Here is a 22,336-nt window from a genome sequence, read left to right on the forward strand (position 1 = left end):
ATACCAACGGTGCAAAAAAATTTCTTTCTCGGGTTTTGCATCCAAGAAAATATTTAATCAAATACCAAAATAATCCTGTATGTTGCTCTTTTTTATTTCATTCTTTTGTATTTTGTGAATATATTTCAATGTGTGTATCATAAATTTTAGAAACCACTAATTTTGGATGAAAATATTTACACTCATATTTGTAAATTTTAAATGTAAATATCTATTCTCTGGTGGTGACAGCAGACAAACCTCAATTTTCTCATGGAACATTTTGTGTGGTACTATGTAAATTTTAATATCAACCTTTTTAAAGTTTTATATCTTAACAATTAGATATCTGTTGCACATTAATTGTTTAATACATAGGTGCACATTAATGTTATTGTAGCCCGAATTTTTATTATTTATTTAATATTTTTAAAAATATTATTAGTAACAATTAAGTATTTTTAAAAATCTACTTCTTATTTTAATTTGTAATTTAATACTTTCTACTAATGTTCCTTCAAACATAAAAGAGTCCTACATAAAATTTTGATAAAGTTGCGGCCTGCCATTTGATTTGTGTTTATAATTGTGACCTCCGGCCTCATGTAAGTTGGAAACCCCTGACCTAAAGGATAATGAAATAATCTTTACAGTACTAAGACATTAAAATACCTCTTCACTCAAATCTATTTCTTTATTTTCAACAGTTGGACCTCCATCTAATACATTTGTATCGAGACATCCTTTTCGAATATTTCTTCTTCAATTTGTATGGGCTCCTCATTTCTAGATAAAAGCATAACATTAATTTTGAGATGTAATTATTATTGAATTTGAGTGATATTAATTAAGATTTGAACTATAATATTCAAAATATTTTTGGTAGAAAAAGTTCCATTTCAAAATATTTAGTCTTATTAAAAGATACTTTTATTAAATTTCTAATAAGTGTGGATTTCTTTCTTTCACATAAAAAAACTACTATGAGTTCTATCAGTTCAATTCTTTGATTTAATTGGACTTAAAATAAAAAAGAAATACATAAAAAACACTCAATTATGGATTACAGGTCCATATGTAGATAATTAAATCGTGGTGACATTGTTACAGAACAATACGGAGTTCTTGCAAAAAGATTTTTCCGTTAGGAAGTAAATAATTTTGGTTTTCTTCTCAGCAGAAATTTTCATTCTATTATTTTTTTTATTTCGCTATTAATTTTGATTTCACATAGTTTTTAAACTCCTATATTATTAATTTGATATTATTTATTGTAGCAACTGAATCTCGAAATGAAAACAGGCATTTAGTAATCCTTTTTCGAAGAAACCGATTCACTTGATTTCGCCTTCAATCTTTTTTTCCTGATAGTTACTGCTATGGATTTCACAACTTTTTTATTATTTTCATTCAATGTGATGATGATTAACAAAATTTCTTAAAAGGAAATTATTAGTGTATTTTTCACAGACAAAATGCGAGAATATCTGCCATAATATTAGATTTTAAAAAAAAAAAAATTTTTAGTTGACATTTCAGTTACTAACAAGTATATTTTTTATATTTAAAAGAATCCTGCAGAAAGATACTTGTACTAGAGAGGCATGTCGCAGAAAGCCCGAAAAAAATTCTGCCACAGGTTTTTTTTTCCACCTAAATTAAAATCATTATAAAAGAATAATTAAAATTTTTGCTGTTTTATAAGACGAAACAAAAGCAGTGATGGAGCAAATTTTAAGATACTAAAAAATTTAGATCTCAAACATTTTTCAAATGAAAAAAACTGTGGATTATTTTCAGAAAGAAATTTTGTGCCACCGGAACTAAGATGAACAAAACTTAAAAGTTTTGAATAGCTTTTGCAAACCGACAATTAAAAAAATACCATATTATTTGCAAATGTAATTTCATACAATGAAAGGACTTTTGAAAAATAGCCTAAAACAGGATCTAAGATTACCTTAACCATGTAATTTGATTTACTTACATAAAAAGTTAATTAAGGACTGCCAACTAATATTAGCAAAATACTTAGATCAATAGTAAACAAGGCCAAAAGGCCATCTAGTATTGACTCCCAGTAGGAATGTTATAAACTATTTCTTTAATTGTAAATGCATTACTTGATACTTTAAATTTCTTTGTCAAGATCAGACTTACTTCAATGAAGTTGCGTTTAAATTTTTACAATTATCATTCGAACTGCACTAATACTTTGAATAACTAACTATATTAGAAGCAAAAAGGCTAACTTTTAGGAATTTTTCCCTTTTTATATACAATTGAACCTGTTTATCTCGAATCTCACGGGAGAAGCGAAAAAGTTGAGGTAAAGAGGTTTCGAGTTATACAGGTACATTAAAAACTTAAATTTAATTAAGAAATTCTATTAAAAGTGCTTTAATTGCTTTCAGTAGAAAAAAATAGGCATTTGTTTAAATTAATTGTACCACATACATCTATTTACATAAAAAAAAAAATTTAACATACATTTAACACTGAAAATGACTTTTCAAACATTTTTGATGTATAACCTTATTTGTTTTGATTATTCTTTTAAGGTTAGAAAGAGTGCAAATTCCTCATAGCCAACATTTTCCTGTGATTCAAGGAAAGTTTAAAAGAATTCTACCTCTTTTGCATTCACTTTTGGTTCATCAATATGATCTTCAGCTTCTTCCTCTTCATCTGATATTCCTTTGACATTATCTATGATTTCCACATTTGTCAATATTCCGCATGTTACCAGGCAGTTGTCCACTTGTGAAAATCTTCAAAATCAATGTCAACATTAAATTCAGATTTTATAGCATTCCATTCTGGCAAATCTGGCATTGCATTTTCTGTGTCAACAGTTTCTTCTTCTTTACTGATGCCTTCGCCCTTTTGTTCATCATCTTCAAAGCTATTCTTAGAACCAGCTTTTTTAAAATCATTTTGGATAGTTTTTAGACACATTTCTCCGGGCAAACGAGTAATTCTGATAGCATCTAACATCTTTATTTTTGGAAGAGAACTTTTTTCATTGATGGCATCTACAAGTAAGCATACCAACTATTTTCTATAGTTCACTTTAAAACTCTTAACTATCCTTTGATCCATTCCATTGGTTACAATTTTAAGGTGAAAATGAATTTCTATTTTTAGCTTTCTTATCTATATTGAAAAGCTAACCGCCGGTGGTCACAACTCATTAACCCCTCACTTACTGCCAGAATCATTGTATTCCTTTCTAGTGAAGGAAGTGCAGGGAAAGTGAATGAAATTCCAAGAAACACCCCCAACGTGTTCATCCCTACTTCCTGCGGGTTCATTTTTGTGGGAATTTTAGAAATTTTGAGATATAGAGGTTTTCGAGATAAAGAGGTTCGAGATAAACAGGTTCAACTGTATATATTTTTCTTCGTTTTTAGTAGAAAAACTAAATTTTAAATTTATTTTTATCTTCTTTTTTACTTTTAGTCAGTATTATTTTAATATATCATTCAATCATAAAATTAAAACTTATCTGCAATGTCCAGCAACACTGAAATGAAATGACAATTGCAGTTAACAAAACAATCAAATCAAAAGTAGAAGAATATGTTTTGAAATGATAAGTATCAATAACTGACTATAGATAAAATTTGAATATGAAATGCTCAGCTATGATAGATTTTAAGCAATTAACAGAAGAAGTTCAAAATAAATCCTTAATACACATTTTATGCATAAAAAATTGATAGTATTAATTTCTTCACAACTTACAACAATAAAAATAAATCTAGCATAAAACATTGTCATTTTTTTTTAAAAATTACATTATTATAATTAAAATTGTATTTACCTACTGAGCCTTTGATCTTTTCTTCTGAAACAAATAAAAGAATCATTCATGCACGTAATGCTACATATACAATTTTAAATACGTTGAGCAGCTATCAACTAAGACAGATCTAATAACTCATGAAAATATTAAGTGAGTTACATACCCTTTTAATATGTTGGAAAATTTTAGAACTGATTATGGAAGCACGTTACGGCAAGGGGAGATTGTTTTGAAGTTCATTAAAAGGGTATAAAATTGACTTAATATTTTTAGGATCAAGTCATTAAAATAAATAGCTGCACCTTGTAATAAAATTTTATTAATGGATAAAATAAATTTTACTGAATTTCATATTAAAATGGAAACAAAATGCTTCTTTTCATTGCAAAAACAGCATTTTTAACCATAAAATTAGATAAGTTTCACAGGTTACAAGATTCGGTTAAAAAAATGCTATTGCATCATAAAATAGAAGTCAACTGATTTCTTTCTAATTAGTGTTTTTTTTTTTATCAACCACATTAATAATAACATATTTTACAATTCCTCTTAGTTTAAGTTGTGTTTTTCTGCTTGTCTTTTTCACAATATCAAGTAAAAGATCTGCCATATTAGAGTTGTTTAAGCTATGAAAACGACAGTGTGAAATCACTTGTTTAAGCTGCAGGGTAGTCACTCAAATAAGGAAAAAAATTCCCTGCTTTCCCTGTACATGTTATACACAATATATTAACAACAATTACTGTGGTCTTGTGTGAGGTATATTTATTAGTTTTAATTGCTGGAAAAACAGCTGAACATACTTAAATAATGCTATAGTGAATGAAATAGTTTAGTATAGCTGAAATATCAAGGCTAAATATCCCACAGATTACGCTTTGAGTGGTCATCATTTTTTAAAAGACAAAAATAAGAAACAAATTTCCCTGTGTTTTCCCAGTTATTTTAGGTGATTTTTAAATTCCCTGTATTTTCCAGGTTTTCCCTGTGGAGTGGCAACCCTGAATTAATAAGGAATAAAATAAAAAAAATTTGTAAGAAATCAGCTCTGAAGAAACCAATTCCATAATTGTGTGCAAAAACTTTTCCATTCACATAAGAAATTCTCAAAACACTCCAAACTGAGCAAAAAGTAAAATTAACATTAAAAGTTCCAAATCAATAAATTTTCACCCCGGATGCCCCCGCTAGTGGGCGGGACGGGGCTGAGCTTTGAATTAAAAGTTCCAAAATTTTAACTGCTTTCCTGACCATTATTCCCAGATAACAACTAGCCCCAATATTTTGAGGGCAAAGTAAAAATTTGCCAAAAAAAGGTAAGTTTATTCAGAGAAAGTATGTGTGGTCTGGTTTTGTAACTAAAAAATCATCTACATTAATTAATTAACATATCTGATGTCACTTCCTTGAACAATTAACAGTTTGGAGTTGACTGTCACATACACAAGCAGAAATGAAACCCTCTCATTTTCCAGCCGACACACTGGCATGCACTTTCTCGTTAACTCCCGACCATCCCATATTTGTGACAGTGCTTTGGAATGTTTTGAAAACTATAATTTTAGGCACAGAATAGAATTGCATCTTCATAGGATTTGAAATACAAGTAGATTTAAACTTCTCCCATTGGGAAAAGATTGAGTTTTAGTATGTGAAAATCCAATCATTACATCTAAAGTAATTTAGAATGTTTCATTTATTTTTTGTCATTAGTTTTGAACACAAATAAGCTCACTATATTTGATAAATAATTTCAAGAAAACTATAGCAAAAAATACTTTTAAAAACAATATTTTCATTTTCTTTATTATTGAAATCGATAAAAAGTCAACATACTCAGAACAATTCAACATATTTATTCTGAAGACAAAAATACTTTTTAATAAAATTATTATTTGAAATTCTCTTAAGCAACATTTTACGTAATTTCAATCCATATAATTATTATGTCAAAATTTTTGAAAGTTAATCAAATAGTAATTAAAGAATAACAATTTAAAAATGTATTATTTTAAATTAAAATGATTATTTATATTACCCAAATCTTTTAAAAAAGCTGGACTTGCCCTCCCTCAGCACTACTTTCTTTTGTGTCAAACACCTGTAACATTTTAATTTGGTGCACAATCAGATGTCAATATTTTAAAACTAACATTCATACTAACATTCTAAAACTAACATTTATGATTATACTTTTTTTAGCTTGGCCACTTTTAGGAGCCTTGAACCTGCATAGATTAAGGGGGCTTGCTTGAATAATTAAAAAAAAAATAGTTCTGAATAGTTTTTAAAAAGTGTTTTACTACAATAATAACTACAAATATATTACAATATTTTTGTTTGGTTTTTATAAATGAATAACTTTAAAACATTTACAAAATTTTAATATTTTTTAAAAACAAATTGTATTTTTTTTAAAATTGCATCAAAATTTTAATTAAGATCCTTCTTTTTAACTCCCTGAATAAAATTGAGTTTCACCAAACATAAAATTGTACTTTTAAGCTTCTTTTGTTCCAATTTTTTAAATATAGTGTACATAAATCAATGTTATTTTAGAATTTAGATGTCAAAAGTCTACTATTTTTAATTCATCATTGATAAATAAAATTACAAAATTGAAGTTTTTATGCATAAAGTTAAAATTTAAAATAAAATTTACACGAAGATGACAGTTCTATAATTTTGTATTCACTCTTTAAAAAGTCATTTATTGTTTTTTGTTTAAGAGAAATTCATCCTTCATATTTTTTAATACGTATTTTATAATGATTTGCTATACATTTAAGAACATGGTCTAAAACTTTTTTTACAAAAGGAAGTACTAGTTTAAATGTCAATAAAACCAAAATAAGAATACTTTGTTTTTAATATTTACTACTATAGTTAAAAACCAATTATCTGGAAATTCCAAGATTGTGTCTATGCTAGACTTCTAAATAAAGCAGTGCTAATTGACTGTTTATAAAACCTCAAAGCAATCAGGTTGAGTGATCCATTTATAGCTCACTATTAGATTTGAAGGTAACTTTAAAACTATATAGACCTAAATTTAAATGAAAATTAGCTCAATCCATATTTTTCTTTTACCAAAAATTATTTAAAAATTTCCTTTCTTCATAAAGATTTGTTTTGAATGCTTTAGTACTAAAAATAAAAGCACACTAGCTTATTTTTCAGTAAATGTGGCATGGAATGAAAAAAAAAATTTAAATAATGAAACGAAAAATCTGTTTTATAATTTAAAAAAATAAAAATAGGTTCCCAAATAAAAAAAAATACATGCAATTCACAAGAATGAGGTCATACACGTTGATTACTTCCTTAGCTTACTACATTCCCCCCTTTTTTTATGATTTCTGCATGTTAAGAATAACAACAGCTTGGTCATTTTTATAATATTACTATATTAGGTACAATATTATTTTACAATATTACTGCACTAAGTCATAATCTATTTTGGAGAATTTAGTTCTTCCCTTCCCTTCTAAGTTTTCTAAAATAATATCGTCATGTAATATTTAGTGAATGTATACATTATTTCTTTTAACTTCATTTTTTTCATCTTAAAAGGAAATATTTGTCCCCTTCTTTCATTTCCCTACAAATATACAACTTTTAGGAATTCAGGTGTCAATACTTTTAGAAATAAAATTTCAATACTTTCATTTTTAAGGGCAACTTCCTTCATTATTTGCATCATAGAGCAAATTAATAAGAAATAACCAGTATGATACATTTAAGCAACATTATATAAAACTTTTTTTTTACCTCATCAATGAAAAATGAGCTTAAAAAATAAACATTTTCAAAAAAGCTTACGCCTCCTGTCTCATAGGATTATGATGTATGCAGTTTAAAATAAAAGGTTAAAATTCATTCTAAAAATAAATTTAAAAATGATATATAAATACTAAAAAAATGGATTTTTTTTAAGAAAAAACAGTAACATATAATGCTTATCAAACTTAAAAAGTAACATAATATGTTAACTAAATGTTGATCACATGAAAAACAGTTGATCAGTAGTTGAAAAAGTAGTTAGTGCTTACAAAACCAGATTTCCTGCAACAATAAATAAAGTTATTTAGGTTACCCTTTAAAAATTAATAACCCAACAATAGAAAATTTTTACAAAAAGGCTATATCAGTAAAAATTTTACATCTACTTTTATGAAGTTTAATCTTTCTTTTTAAAAAATGAGTAACAAACAATTTTTTAAAAAAATAATTTGTGGTTAAAATTAGTACTTTCACATTATTTATTTAAATTTTTACCTGAAAAATTTATGTATATGAATAATGATAAGTCTAAAAGCTACTTAAAGATCACAGTACAGAAAATGAATACAATTTTCAACACACCAAAATCATAAATCCATTTGTTTAAAAGAGAAATATTAAGAATACATACTTTACAACCAAAAGTTAAATCAATCCAGTGATGAAGTGGCTCAGATACATGAGAACTTTCTAAAGCATTTCTATGCTTTGCCACAAAATCTTCTGGACTATCACACCACCATGCAAAGATTATTTAAGTCTGAGTGAATAGAATTAAAAATCAGTGGAACTGAAAAAAATTCCAGAACACATTCACCTGGTGTCCATTCCTGTGAAAGAATAAAAAGTTTGAATGAAAAAATTTATTGCAGTGGAAAGTTAACAGTGACTATAAACATGTAATGACTATAATCATATAATTTTTCTTTAATCCCATAATCCAGAAGATTAATTCTTAATGATACATTTAGTTAGAGTGTCTACCAAGAGGTCAGTAAGTCAACATTTAAAATTTCCTAAACTGTAATAAGCATCAAGGGTTTATTCACTCATAAAATAATCTAAATATATAACTGAACACATATTTATTACATCATAACTATCAATATATGTGTTTTTATCTCAGTTTTCTGGCACAATGTTTTTTATTAATTTTTGTACCTTGTATCTAAATGAGAAAAAAGGGTGTCCACAATAAAAAACAAAAGAAAAGGTTCTTTAAAAGGTCATTTTTAGACAGAAATAAAAATTCACTTTCTTCTACTGCCTTTTCTTTATCAATGATTACTACATTCAAAGGGTTTCGACTACCCACTTATCATTATTTTGTCTTATCTTCCAACCTGATTTAAGTAATTAAATAAAAAACAGAATTCACAGTATTGTTGCTTCATAATTATTACAAAATGAGAAAAACACAGGAGGGTGCTATTTTAAAAATTACTAAAAAAAGAGAGGTTGATTCTATAAAACAGAGTAATTCGATGCTGTAAATCTGATTATCAAAAAATTATTTTATAAAACATATTTTAAAGTAAAAAAAATCATTGAAAAAAGTGGATTATTTGTTTTTAGAATTTTACTTTTTCTTTATAAAATTTATATAACTTCAAAATCTTTATTTCTTTAAAAACATTATNATTTTGTGTTTTATACAGCATTTGCTATTTAATCTTCATAAAAATGGTTTCGATATTTTATTTTGCTGGGTTCCAAGTCACGTTGGAATCCCTGGCAATGATTTAGCCGATACAGCAGCGCGATCTGCTACTACTACTTTAAATTTATCTATACCATTCTCAGATGTAAAAATACATATTAAAAAGTATATAAAATCTTTATGGCAGCAGCAGTGGGATAACCAAGTGAATAATAAGTTGCACGCTCATAAGTCAAATTTGGAACCCTTCCCTGTGTTGCGACTACGTAGTGCAGATGTTAAGCTTACCCGTCTGCGAATCGGACACACCAGACTGACCCATCTACATTTGTTGTTTGGTGAACCACCTCCTCAATGCAACACTTGTGATGTTTTACTTTCGATTCACCATATTTTAATTACATGCCCGTATTTTAACAGACATCGTCTTGCCTTTTTTGGCAGTTCCATTTTATCTATGGGAGATTTGTTAGGTGACTCTCATCATCCGAACATTTTTGCATTTTTACGTGCTATGGGCATTTTAAATTGTATATAAGTTTATTCTGTTCATGAATTTATTCATTTTTAGAAGGATATTCTTACCTTTATACTATTTTACTGTGTTTTAACTTTGACGTGATTTTATTCCAATACTACCGTTGATTGTTTGTATATGATTTTATCAATTTTTAATTATATTTAGGAAAATAAGTATGCACTTCAATTTTGACATGTATAAACATATTGTTTGGCGCAGCATGTCCACATTTGGATTTTGTGCCATTAAACTCTACATTCAATCAATCTATGACCTATAAACAACATTCCCTCTCATTTTCATCTAGCAACATGGATAATATTTCATTGGGAGCGAGCAAATAAAAATAAGCTAGCAATTTGCGTTTAAAAAACAAATGACAAAAGTTCCTTCAATTAAAATTTAAAATATTTAACTTAAATTATGGTTACACATAAATAAAATTTGTCACCCAGTTTTATTCATTTTTTTCTTCATTTATTTAATAAAGTTGAGATATCAAACAAAAACTCAAAGTTTGATGCACCATTGTTTAAATTTTTAAAATAACGGCTACAAGAAAAGTAGTTTACATTTTATGTTTACTCTCAATGAAATAAATTATTGGAAAATAAATTATTGAAATAACTTTTGAGTGATAAATGATTTGTAACTAAAAACCTGAAAATGCTGTATGTTATAGAAATGTCTAAGCTATGAGGCAAAAATAGATGAATTGTCCACCAATCAATTATTGGTGTTTTTAAGGTTGCTAATGGCAAGAATGTATTTCTTCCTTTAGTTCAATGAAGATCTATTGATCATTTAAAAGGTCTATAGCCTGATTTAAATTTTATGAAACTACAGACTTTTAGTTTAGATTAAAGTAATAATTTGATTGCTTCGGGCAATCATTTGATTAATTGAAGCAAGGTTTAAAAACAGGTAAGATGAGAAACGTTCAAGTATTGGGTTGTTCAGAAAGTAATTTTTCAATTAGTCACATTAAGAAATTTTACAGCTGAATCATTGGTTAATGAATGAAGTGACTACAAATTAATATTTTACTAGTTAAAGTTGGTTGCTTTGATTTTGTATATAAAAATTATTACAGTTAAAAAAAATCTTGATTTTCAGAATTCATAAATAAATGTAGATTATTAAAATTATGCACCCATATAATTTTAATGTTTCAATTATCTGACAGCTAACTGTACAGCTATCTGCAATAAAGAAATATATCAAACATTTGCTAAAGGGTTCTTTTGAACCATTGACATTGAAATTGTAACCACTACCTATCAGTTTTGTTTCATTGAAACAAAATTATTTTTTCATCATATTACTGCCAGCAAGTATGCATTTTTTTTAAAATAAAATTATTCTTCTTTACTTATGATTTATGACACTTAGTGTAAACTTCCAACAAAAACAATTCAATTTTAAACACTACTCCAGGTTCTAAAATGTCTATAAATACTTTTTCAATTAAACATTTAAAAGTTGCATTGACTGAATTAGGTAAAAATAAATAAATAAATAAAATGCTTGGTACAAATTGAAACAACGAAATTTTCAGATTTTTCAGCATATCTAATTAATAAGCGCATGCTTTATCATTTTCTCTTAGAAAATGAAAATGAGTAAATATATTTTGAGGGAAGAAGGCTAATGAGATAAAATCAGAAAAGATGGAGAGAAAAAAACCCGCACCTTTAGCAAATGCAAGGATCTTCTAAACTGTCTAAAAAATTTTATAGACTCAATTCAGAAAATAAATATGGCAAAATATAACATAACCAGATTAAAATTGCACATATTGACCTCAGATTAACTTAATTTTATAGCAGTTTTAATTTGTGAAAAGGTAACGTTGAAGTAAAGATAAAAGAAAAGCATTTTTTAAATTACAGAAAATGTTACATAATTTAGTTCTACACTATTTTTTATGTCTTATATTTTACTTTATTCAGTTCTCATATCTACCATGAAAATGGAATTAAATATCACTGCAATTAATTGTGCTCTTTAAAGCTAGAACTTTAATTATCAGTGACTCAAACCACTTATCATTGTTTTTCAGTGATAATCATGATTATTTTTAGTAGCTTTATAATAAATATATATTTTGACAAATCTGATACCTTCTTTAAAATATTGCTCAATGATATACACTAGAAAAAAAGACATAAAAATAGGAGTTTTAAATTTTCATTTTGTATTTAAAATAATTTGAAACGAAGATTCAGTTACCAGAACAATCTACTCAAATGACAAAGTTAGGAAAAGTACAAATAACCAATATTTCTCATTTCTTTGAACTGATAAGGCATAGATATTCTTATTGATATGAGTCTTTAAGTTTCTGACAGCATTTTCATTTGTTACATAATGAATGTTTATTCCTACATATTCTTAGAAATGAATAATATATAACCTCTATTTAATAATGTACAACAACTAATAATTACACCATTTCAATAATGTGAAATGTTTTTTTCTAAAATCAGCAAACAAATTTTAAAATAATTAAAAATTCACAAAATAAAAATAAACACAGCACAAAATTAGCAAAATAAAACACTTAAAATATACTTTTGAGTTTTTCTTCTGTAGATAGAAAATCTATTTGTGAGTTTGCAACTTAGCAAAAGGATACAACGCACAGACTACATTTGACTAAATAGCTTGAAGTAACCTGTTAATTCTTTCAAAGCGAAGGAAAGAATGGCAATAAGAATTAATGTGCTTGCATGGCTCATTTATGTTTTTTTATTGTGGAAAAGTGTATTAGAAGTGTTTTACATATTTTTCTAAATTAAGATTTCTTTTAATTAGAAGGAATAAAAAAAACTTATTATTATCATTTTTATCATTTTAAAATCATTCAGTATCAGTAAAAAAATTACAAAAATTAGTTTATAGTACGAGGTAAGATAGCATTATGGAGAATACATAGTAATTGGTCCATTATATGTAAAAAATAGAGAGGAAACAGTCACATAGTTGATCCACCAAGTATGTGAGGACTGAAATATCATTTAAAGAACAGTTGATTTGTACACATAACAGAGGAGCATAATTAGCACTACACAAAAGGCTTGAAAAAAATTAGCTAAAAAAAGTTTGTTGCAAAAAGTTGCTACAAATTTATTTTGTTTTACTTTTTTGCACTCTTCTTATACATTTATACAACTGCAGTTACGAATGTATGATGTATCATAAAAATAAATTGCATCACACAGTTGAAATAAACTATAATAACAGTTATGATCTAAAATCTGTGATACATTGGACCTTTGAAATAACAAGATTATGATGATATGAAAAAAGTCATCAAAATCATTACTACAAAAAGCAAATATGACTATATTAGTTTCATGAAAGTAAGAGCTATCAGGTATACACTCAATTTAATTTCAATGCATAAATATATTCCAGACACATTAGTAAATTAACAATACAAATAGTAAATTAATAGAGTTTAAAAATTTAATTTTGTAAGCACTTTGTAGATAAAACACGAAAATATTAACAATCAGTTCACTTAAAATTAAGATACATTACAGCTCAACAGTTTGGGAACAAAATTACAATTTTAAAAGATTAGTAATTTGTATGCAAGAAAATATTTTAAGTGTAAGAATAATTTTTAAACAATTTATTAAGAAAGTTTTGGATTTATTATCAGAGATTGCCAAGTGCGTGGCTTAAAGAAGCCCAAGGCACCATAAACAAAGAAGATTGACAAAATGTGCTTATCTACTACATAAAAAATTATATGTACACAAAAAATCTAAATGGATATTTTTCATGTACTTTTAGATAGGATTTTTGGATTTCTTCTTATAAAAAAAACTTCTTTCATAACTATACTTTCTTTACTTGTGGTTAATATACAGGGAGATTCCAAGTAGTTGCAGCTGTTAAATAAAATTCTGCTTATGGTATTTATGTCTCATTTACTTGTTCTCATCAACGTCACCTTCAAGAGAAATACAATAATTTCTATTTATCCTTTTGAAACATGCAAACCCAAGTTTCTATCTTAAGTTCCCTTAAGAAAACCTTTTAGTGGTTGACTTTTAATTATTCTCTAAAAATAAATAGTTTCATGGAAATATCAATATACTACACACTTGGACATAAGAAAGGGCTTTTTGTTTTTACCAGATGTTTTCATACTCATCATCACTGAATATATATTTATAATAGTTTCTAACAGTTCTTCTTGTCATCAAACCTACAATTTCAAAATATCTTCAAATAATTTTTTCATCGTCTGAATTAAGAGCAAGAATGCTGAAATGGCTATTGAATCTGATCCTCTAGATTAACATTACTTTTATCAATGATAATTCAAAAATTTTAAGAAATTCGACTTTCAATAATATAAAAGGAAGTATGTCCTGTTCTTGACTGATCAACAGTTAGTTAACAATAAATTGCATCATATTTGATGTAAGATAGAACAAAAAGCTGTCCCTATCAGTAGAAACTTGACTTATTATCTATTAGTTATAAGGCAATTACAGTTTCTGGCCTAACATAGCTTATTTCAATTATATTTGAAAGCATTTTAAAGTTTTCAACCCTTCATTTTATGCAGTTGTAAATTTATAACAATCTGTTCATTATATATCCTGTTTGAATCAATCCTCTTGAATTTGAAAATGTTCATCTAGTGTCCTATCTATGACCCTCGGGTCTCAATTAGGAATTTTAAATGTGAGTTTTACCTCACAAAGAATAAGAGCTGTTTCCATAGTTTTCAAGCAAATTGAATTCCACAGAATATGTTTAGCATACTCATGATGTTGTAAATGTGCAATATACTATATATTTGTTATTAAATAATAATAAAGAGTTTCTGCAATTATAGAACTATTTATTTTAAATCCTATAATTAAAATTTCAAATAAGGAATTTTCATGAAAAATTATAAATTTATAAAATGAATGGTTAAAAGTTTTTGCTAAAACTTAAATGCTTTTAAATCTCAACAATAGAGTTAAGGTCATTTCAAAAGTGGTTCATGATAAACATATTTCATAATTAAGCCATAAACATGGATGATGAACCTTTTTCTTACCAATGAAACTATGATTTTGGTTTGTTATTTTTAAGTGTCCAGTATACCACAAATTGTATTTCATTCTGAAACTCATATTTAAACCCTTACTGTGATTTTAAACTATCAAATTATGTTTTATTACTGAATTTTCTGTTTTAGGATTAACTTGTATCAGATATAAGTTGAATAAATGTTTTTGAAAATATTTCAATTTAATATTAAGATTTTTAAATTGCACTGAAGAACACCGTTGTAAGTGAAAAAAATAGTTAATGTTAAAAGTTTTTAATTTTTTATAGCATGGAAAATTAAATGCATCAATACAACAGAAAATATTATTTTAATCTGCCATTATTTTCTTTCAGTTTCTAAAAAAATTTTGTTCAATTTAAGATGCCTTCTTAATGCACCTATTACTTTTCAAATTGTGTTTATATTACATTATAAATAAATATATAATATCACATTAAAAACAAGTATTAAAATATTCAATTTCCTAAGGATTAAATTACCTGATTTTTTGTGTTCAATTCTTCAAATCTGTATTCTTAAGTTCTTCTAATGCTTTACCAAGATCATTCTGTCAGTTTCCTTTCCGAAATATCAAACCACTAAAAAAAGTTACATTTTATGATCATTCATTTCAGCAAAGGGAGATCTTAAAACAAAACTTTCATGTTTTCTAAAATTTACAAAATAGAGAAGATAGCGTTGATAATATTTCATCTGAATTTTGTAACATACAAACAGCTCTTAAAAATATTTTTCTGCCTTTAGAAGATAAATCAGCGAAACTCGCTATTCCTTTAAGGAATATATATCAAGTTTGCACTTCAGGGATCTCAAGCAATATATTTTCAGTTTAAACTTTTCTTTGCAATTCCTAATGATAGTGCTGCATATGTAAAAAAAAACATGAAATCACGCAGTGAAATTGAACCCATAAATTAATTAAATTCTTTTTTTGGTATAAAAAATCAAATTTCATCTAAAAGTTCCTCAAATTTGAGAAGAATTTGTACACAACATAAAAATGTTGTCCTATTGAGATTCTATTTCCTGTAATAACTCAGAGAACTTGTGATTTTTTAAAGCACATTCAGATATAAATATTAAGAATTCTAGTTAAAATAGGCAAAAGATCATAAAATAACTGCATGTTAACTTCTGCACACAATGGTGCTCGTTTCTGAATCTACCTTTGCTGTTGTCAGTCTTAGAGATTTTTTTAAAACGCTTTGCAGTAAATGTAAGCAAATAAAGTCATTTATAGTATGTGTGCCACTATAACATCTGAACACCTAGTGGCACGAGTACTGTAGGTTTGCCATTTTTGTTTCATAGATTATAGAATGAGAACAAGTAGTCATCACAAAAGATCATACATAAGTGATCTTGTGATGTTACATTTCAATGACTTAATTTGTAAATTTATCCACAAAATACAACCTAAATAGAGAATTATAATTTTATGAAAAAAAATATACATGGCAGTGAGATATTATTAAATTATAAAAGTTTATTAAAAAAAGGATAATTAAAAAAATAATACTTAAATTTAGTTCAATATCATAGTCTTTCATTTTCAGATATTGGGAAAAGTGGGTAAAGATCGTTTAGCTAAGATTTAAAGGGTGTTGGAGCTGATCTGCTCAACATAGAAACTTTCAGATATCCATTGTTTAGTTTTATACAAGACAACAGTCATGAAAAGTCACACATGTACAACTTTTGTTATAAATGATTTTCTTCTAGAAAAAGTCGAATCACCCAGCCTTACCCCATTAGTGGGGTAAGACCAGGAATAAATGCTAACTCTATGGGAAATTTAGAAATACTTGAATTTCAAGAAAAAAGTAGCAGACATTTCCATTTTATAAGGAAATTTAGGAAAATTATGCAAGCAATTTACATGTAATGCAGTCAGTCAAGACTGTACTCAAGGGAGGGGGACAAAACATCTGGGGGCCTGACCAAAATTCATTACGAAAACTATAGCATTTTTTTAAAAGAAAACTGCAGAGAATTTTTTATATCAAAGTATATACTACAATTCTGCTGTCTTCAAAAACTACACAAAATATGAAAATAAGGTTTTTGTACTTGGAAGAAGCAATAAACTTTGTTCCATGAAACTTTTGTTCAATCTTAAATGCAGTTATTTTCTTCCTTCAGTGTTTGGTAGCTTTAGTGGGCTCAGCGTAGACACACATCAAGGAGAAAGATTGGGTGTTATCCTGTCTAACCCCAAGAGTAGAGGTTATACTGAACAGTGATACTAATGAACCTTATTGTTTGTTATGAATCATTGGTAAACATATATTAAGCTGAACTAAAAATAATTTTATAATTGTAATAAGGCTAGATTTAAAAACAAAAGAACATTAAAGTTGATACGGAAAAACAAGCTTATCTACACAGATGCATTGAATTAATCCCCAACAATATGATAGGTGCATCTTTTTGACTAGTGAAGTGTAATTCAGAGTTCGCCCACTGAAAAATAGAATTAATTTTGACACAATCAAGTTACCTAATTTCCCCCTACTCTCCCTTTATAATATTTAAAATAATAAAAGAATTAATACCTTTGTTAACTGGATTAGAATGAACAATTATGTTGTTTTCTTTTCTTCTTTCATTTAGCTTAAACAAATGTTTCCAAAAATCACACAAAGCTTCAGAATAAGCCTGTAAAAAATTCATACTAACAATTTAATAACAATTTAGTAAAGGAATATACTAGCATAAAGACTATGGAGAATGCACGAAAAGAACACTGTGAATAATTGTTAATCTGGTGAACAGATTTTCACATACTAAGGTGCAATATTAATTGGTTTGAGAATATTGATATAGTATCAAATCAAGCATATTAGCATAAAAAAGTATCATTGCCACAAATACCATAAAACAAAGTTTAAATTGGAACATAAGATTTCGTAAAGATATTCATAAAAATTTTCCAGAAAGTTAGTTACAACTTCCTGTTGAAATTAATTTAGAACAAATTGGCATATTATTAAAACCGTTATTAATGTAACAATTTAATGATTAAAAATATTATTGAACTTTAAAGTAAAAACGACAATTTGACTATGTGTGATGTCTTACGTTAAATATTTTAACTCTAGGAAATTTTAGGTGATTTTTATTTTACTTTTTAAAATACAAACTATAATTTTTAGCAAATAATTGTGAATTCTTTCGCTTTTTATTCATCATGACATTTTTATTCATCACTCATAGTACAAAATTGTTAATCTAGAAGAAACAGTGTTGGGAGTTGTATAAAATGTGTGCATGGATCCACATATTAATGCACTTAGATAAGAAAAAAAAAAAGACTTAATACCCAAATCCTGAAAGCTAGTAGTCTGAGAAAATATCATGCAGTTTTTTAGGTAACTGAATATAAGAAAAACGTTTACAAAAAATAAATAAAAAACTGAATAACTTCAGATTTAATGATTGATTTTTCGCACACAAATAAGGAGATGGCACCGCCTGTAGATTAAAATCTTAATATCAATCAAAATTTTATTACATTATGTGGCACTGAATTTAAATGTGCTATTTAGTTTGAGGCCACTGAAAGGTTTTCTTGGTCATTCACACAAGTTTTGTGCTGGTTAACAAAAAGAAAGAGAGTGGGGGCCATTATGATGTTCTGGTGGCTTTGTGTGTGCATAATATATGAAAAATAAAATCTTTTTAATAATAATGATATGCATTATGAATATCAAAAAAAGAAAAACTAAAATTAAATAAATAAAATTAAAATGCCAAGTATAAGTTTTACAATTAAGTGTATGTTTCATAAGGATCGAAATAGAAAAATAAATTTAAGAAAAACTTAAGAAAAATAGTATATCTAATTGATTAGAAAAGAAAGGTTTCCCCTTACATACGAGAAAATTAAAGTTGTGAAAAATTGCGTCAAATATGTATAATAAAAGAAAGCTACAATATCTTTTTTATTATTTCATAATATTAAAAGGGAAAAAAACTGAAACAAACTCAGTTATATATTAAAAATGAAATGACATTATAGATCACATTAAGAAATAACTAATAAGTACTAAAAAGCTAAAATAAAGTTTTATGAAAAATACTGTTTGACTTTTAAAAAAATTTCTTAGTATTTTTTATAAAAATATACTAATTTAAACACATAAAAAATTTTATTTGAAGTAAGAAAAATATAGGTAAATAGATAAAGTAAAATAAACATTTAATTTAAAAGTTATAAATAAATTTATTAAAAATTGTGAAATAAATATTTGCGTGAAATAAATACTATTTGTTGACATATATTGAACAAATATTGTCTTCCTTTGCATACTATATTAAAAAGAAAATATAAAAAGTATTTAGGGTCTTTTCCTTTGACAATGAGATAGATTTGTTAAAATCAAATATATTTACAAAACATAAAAACTATACAAAATGTTAGAAATGTTTTATATTTAAGAGTTGATTTTAGTAATTTAATTGCTTTTGTTGTTTTACCTATAAAGATGATTTACTTCTAAAATTAACTTTTTATATTTCAAAATAAAAAAACTCCAACCTGCATATGATGTTATCATGATATAAATAGAAAAATCTCAGAACTGAACAACAATAGTTTTGGAGCAGTCTAAGGAGTTCTAATAAATAGCTGGATTTTAAAAATTTGTTTTCTTTCTCACAACATTTTAATTTCATGAGCATACTTCTTAAACAATGACTGTTTGGAAAATACATGTCAAAAATTTTAAATTATTATATCTGTAAGCCTTTTTTTCTGAAACTTGGAATATTATATTAAGGATTTTATTGTGCTACACCTTAAAATCCTTTGCTTTTAATTTTTATGATCATCAGTAATGGTACAATTTTCATAAAAGATTTTTAGCTTTTTCCTTTCTTTTCTTTTTTGAGAAAAGTATAAGGTAAAGAAAGCTATTTAAACTCTCAGAAATATCTTGTTTACACAATCTGATGTTTTCACTTATGAGAGTTGCTTAAAAAATGTGTTCGCAAACTTACATCTGGTTATATATGTCTTTTACATATTTTAGGTAAGTAAAATTATTGAAATTTATTTTGAATTTATATGGTGGATTTGCCAAAAATTTTTTAGAAATTAAGTAATTAAATGCCCAAAAATTGCTATGCTATTGCAGTTAAACATATAAAATGATTAGTGGTAGTTTAATTCTCTGTTGAGACCATTTAAGTCTCAGGGTCAAATCTGCCGACCCCATAAAAGTGTGAGACATATCTCTCTAACACACATTCTTTTATAGAAATTTTTAAAAAAAATAAACAAACTATGTTTAATTTTAGTAGCATCATCTAAGAAGTAAGTATTATTGGCATATTATATAAATAAATATAAATTAGTCATATTTCACAAAAATAAAAAAACTTCAATTATTTAACTCTGCAAACAAAACTTAAAGAATTGAAAATTTGTCTCTTACAACCAAAATAAAGTTAGCTGAATAAACTTTTATTTGCAAGAATTTTTGATTGAGAACAATTTAATCAATTACATAGCTGTTAGTAGTATACAAGATGTGACAAAACTAATGGTTTCAACTATAAAGGGTAAAAGAATTTACCAAAGCAAAAAACTTTCAGCATACAATGTGGGCTCAATAAACCAAAGGGCAAGAAAAAAGAGGGTCTTTCTTGATAAAAAGGGAAAATATAGTAAACAATTTTGTATTCTCGATTGTCAAGAAATCTTGGTTTTATATTAGTTAGGAATATTTACTGGAAAAAATTTATTTTTTCCAGGTCATTGAAAATAAAAAAGAATAAAATCGAAACAAAGTAAATGAAATGGGTGATACTAAAAATAGCCAAATAGAATTGTTTAGCAATTCGTTCCTACCTAAACATATTTGAATTTAAATAATTTACAATTTAATATAATAACAGAAAATGTAATTTTTTTATATTTCTTTTTTTAAATAACTATGTATTCAGGGGTCTGTCCAGGGCGAATTTACTACCGTTTAGCGGTACCTTCGCAAATTCAATTTTAGGTAAAACGGTAGTTTCACAAAATGCTTTTTCTTAAAATTTTATTTTTTTATCCCTTAAGAAACGATAAATCTATATTTTTAGTTTATAAATCTACGTTTTTGTATTGATTTTTTAATATAATTTTTAATTTTTTACAAATTATGTCTAAATTTTCAGAAAATAGGTATCTTACAGAAAAACCTAGACAGACTCCTGGTATTATTAAAGTTTCATACAAAATTATAAAACCTATATAATATCGAATTTAAGAGTTGGTTTGAGTACTATTCATACTTCACAGTTTTTCAATATAAAAATTACTATTCTATTTACGATATCAAAATACGATTTGTAGTAGAAAATACAATAAGCACGGTATACCACTAAAAGATTAAATTAGTTCCATGACTAATTTAAGCATTTAGTGGGTGGAAATAAAACTAACCAAGCATATAGCTTCATCAAGAGCATACTGCTTAATGTTCTTTAAAGGAATTCCCAAGAGACGAAGGATTTCTTAAATGAGGTCCATTCTTCACAGTCTATTAAAAATAGAAAATTTTAATCTCATTTATCGAAGCTCATTGAAAAAAAAAAAAAAAAAATTAAATTTTCTGCCAAATTTGTATTCTGTTTATTTTGATTACGACGTTTCTGACCTGCTATTTCTGTTACATGAGTTCTTTAATCTTACATCATATGATCAGCCTACCCTAAAGCAACTAGCTCACCCGTTGCTAAACCTCAAGGGATATTCTCACTGTTTAAGAAAAATTCGCGAATGGGAGACAGAGATTTGAAGCATAACCTGAAATATGAAATGTTTTAGCGGGAAAAACTAAAACAAGCACTTGAGTATAGTTGTAGTTCATTTACGTCGCACTAAAGCTGCAACATGGGCTTTTGACAACGGAATGGGAAACATCCCTGAGGATAATCCGAAAACATACTATCACAATTTTGATCCTCTGCAGAGGGGATGGCACCTCTGCTTCGGTAGCTCCATGACCTACACGCGAAGTCGAGCAATTTACGGTAGAACACTTTAACGAGGACCAATAACGCAAATCCTCGGTCCCTACGCAGACTAATCCAAATGGTCAAATTCCCGCACAATGACCGCAGCCAGTGATGCTTGACTTCGGTGTTCTGCTGGGAACATTGTCTTAACGATCAGTCAACAGTGGGACCACTTGGATATAGAGAAGTACTAAAAAAGTCAACGAAAATATGTATCAAAAAATTTTCAGACTTGCCATCACAGTTTGTCACAACGTGCATCTTTCTTTGTTAAAGAACGCATATTGGAATAATAATAAATAAAAAAAAAGGCAGAGTGGTGTTAGAATTTCAAAGCCGTCTAACTTCCTTTAATATTATGTTATAATTTAGAAACTCGGACCCTAAGTAGGAGACTACGGTCCAAACACGTCTATTTAAGGAAATTTTTATAGGTGAATTAGGGGGATCAGGGGGCTCTCAAAAGTCTATTGCATAGCTGACTGTGAGAGG

The 22,336-nt window shown here is 26.9% G+C and overlaps 1 long non-coding RNA gene across 8 annotated transcripts; it reads right to left on the bottom strand.

The window, feature by feature from the left end:
- Window positions 1–621: 621 nt before the first annotated feature.
- Window positions 622–21,501, bottom strand: LOC107441825 (uncharacterized). 8 transcript variants are annotated; one of them, XR_011637714.1, is made up of 7 exons: window positions 21,270–21,501; window positions 17,392–17,494; window positions 15,316–15,414; window positions 8,202–8,400; window positions 5,826–5,888; window positions 3,806–3,829; window positions 622–765 (listed from the first exon to the last, which is right to left on the bottom strand). It is a non-coding gene; the product is annotated as an uncharacterized lncRNA (long non-coding RNA). The 8 variants fall into 8 exon arrangements; XR_011637709.1 differs by lacking the exon at window positions 21,270–21,501 and adding an exon at window positions 19,377–19,470 and having other exon boundaries at window positions 624–765; window positions 3,806–3,826; XR_011637708.1 differs by lacking the exon at window positions 21,270–21,501 and adding an exon at window positions 19,377–19,470 and having other exon boundaries at window positions 624–765.
- Between the last annotated feature and the right edge of the window lie 835 nt (window positions 21,502–22,336).

This window comes from Parasteatoda tepidariorum, chromosome 9 (assembly GCF_043381705.1).
Source record: "Parasteatoda tepidariorum isolate YZ-2023 chromosome 9, CAS_Ptep_4.0, whole genome shotgun sequence".
Classification (NCBI taxonomy): domain Eukaryota; kingdom Metazoa; phylum Arthropoda; class Arachnida; order Araneae; family Theridiidae; genus Parasteatoda; species Parasteatoda tepidariorum.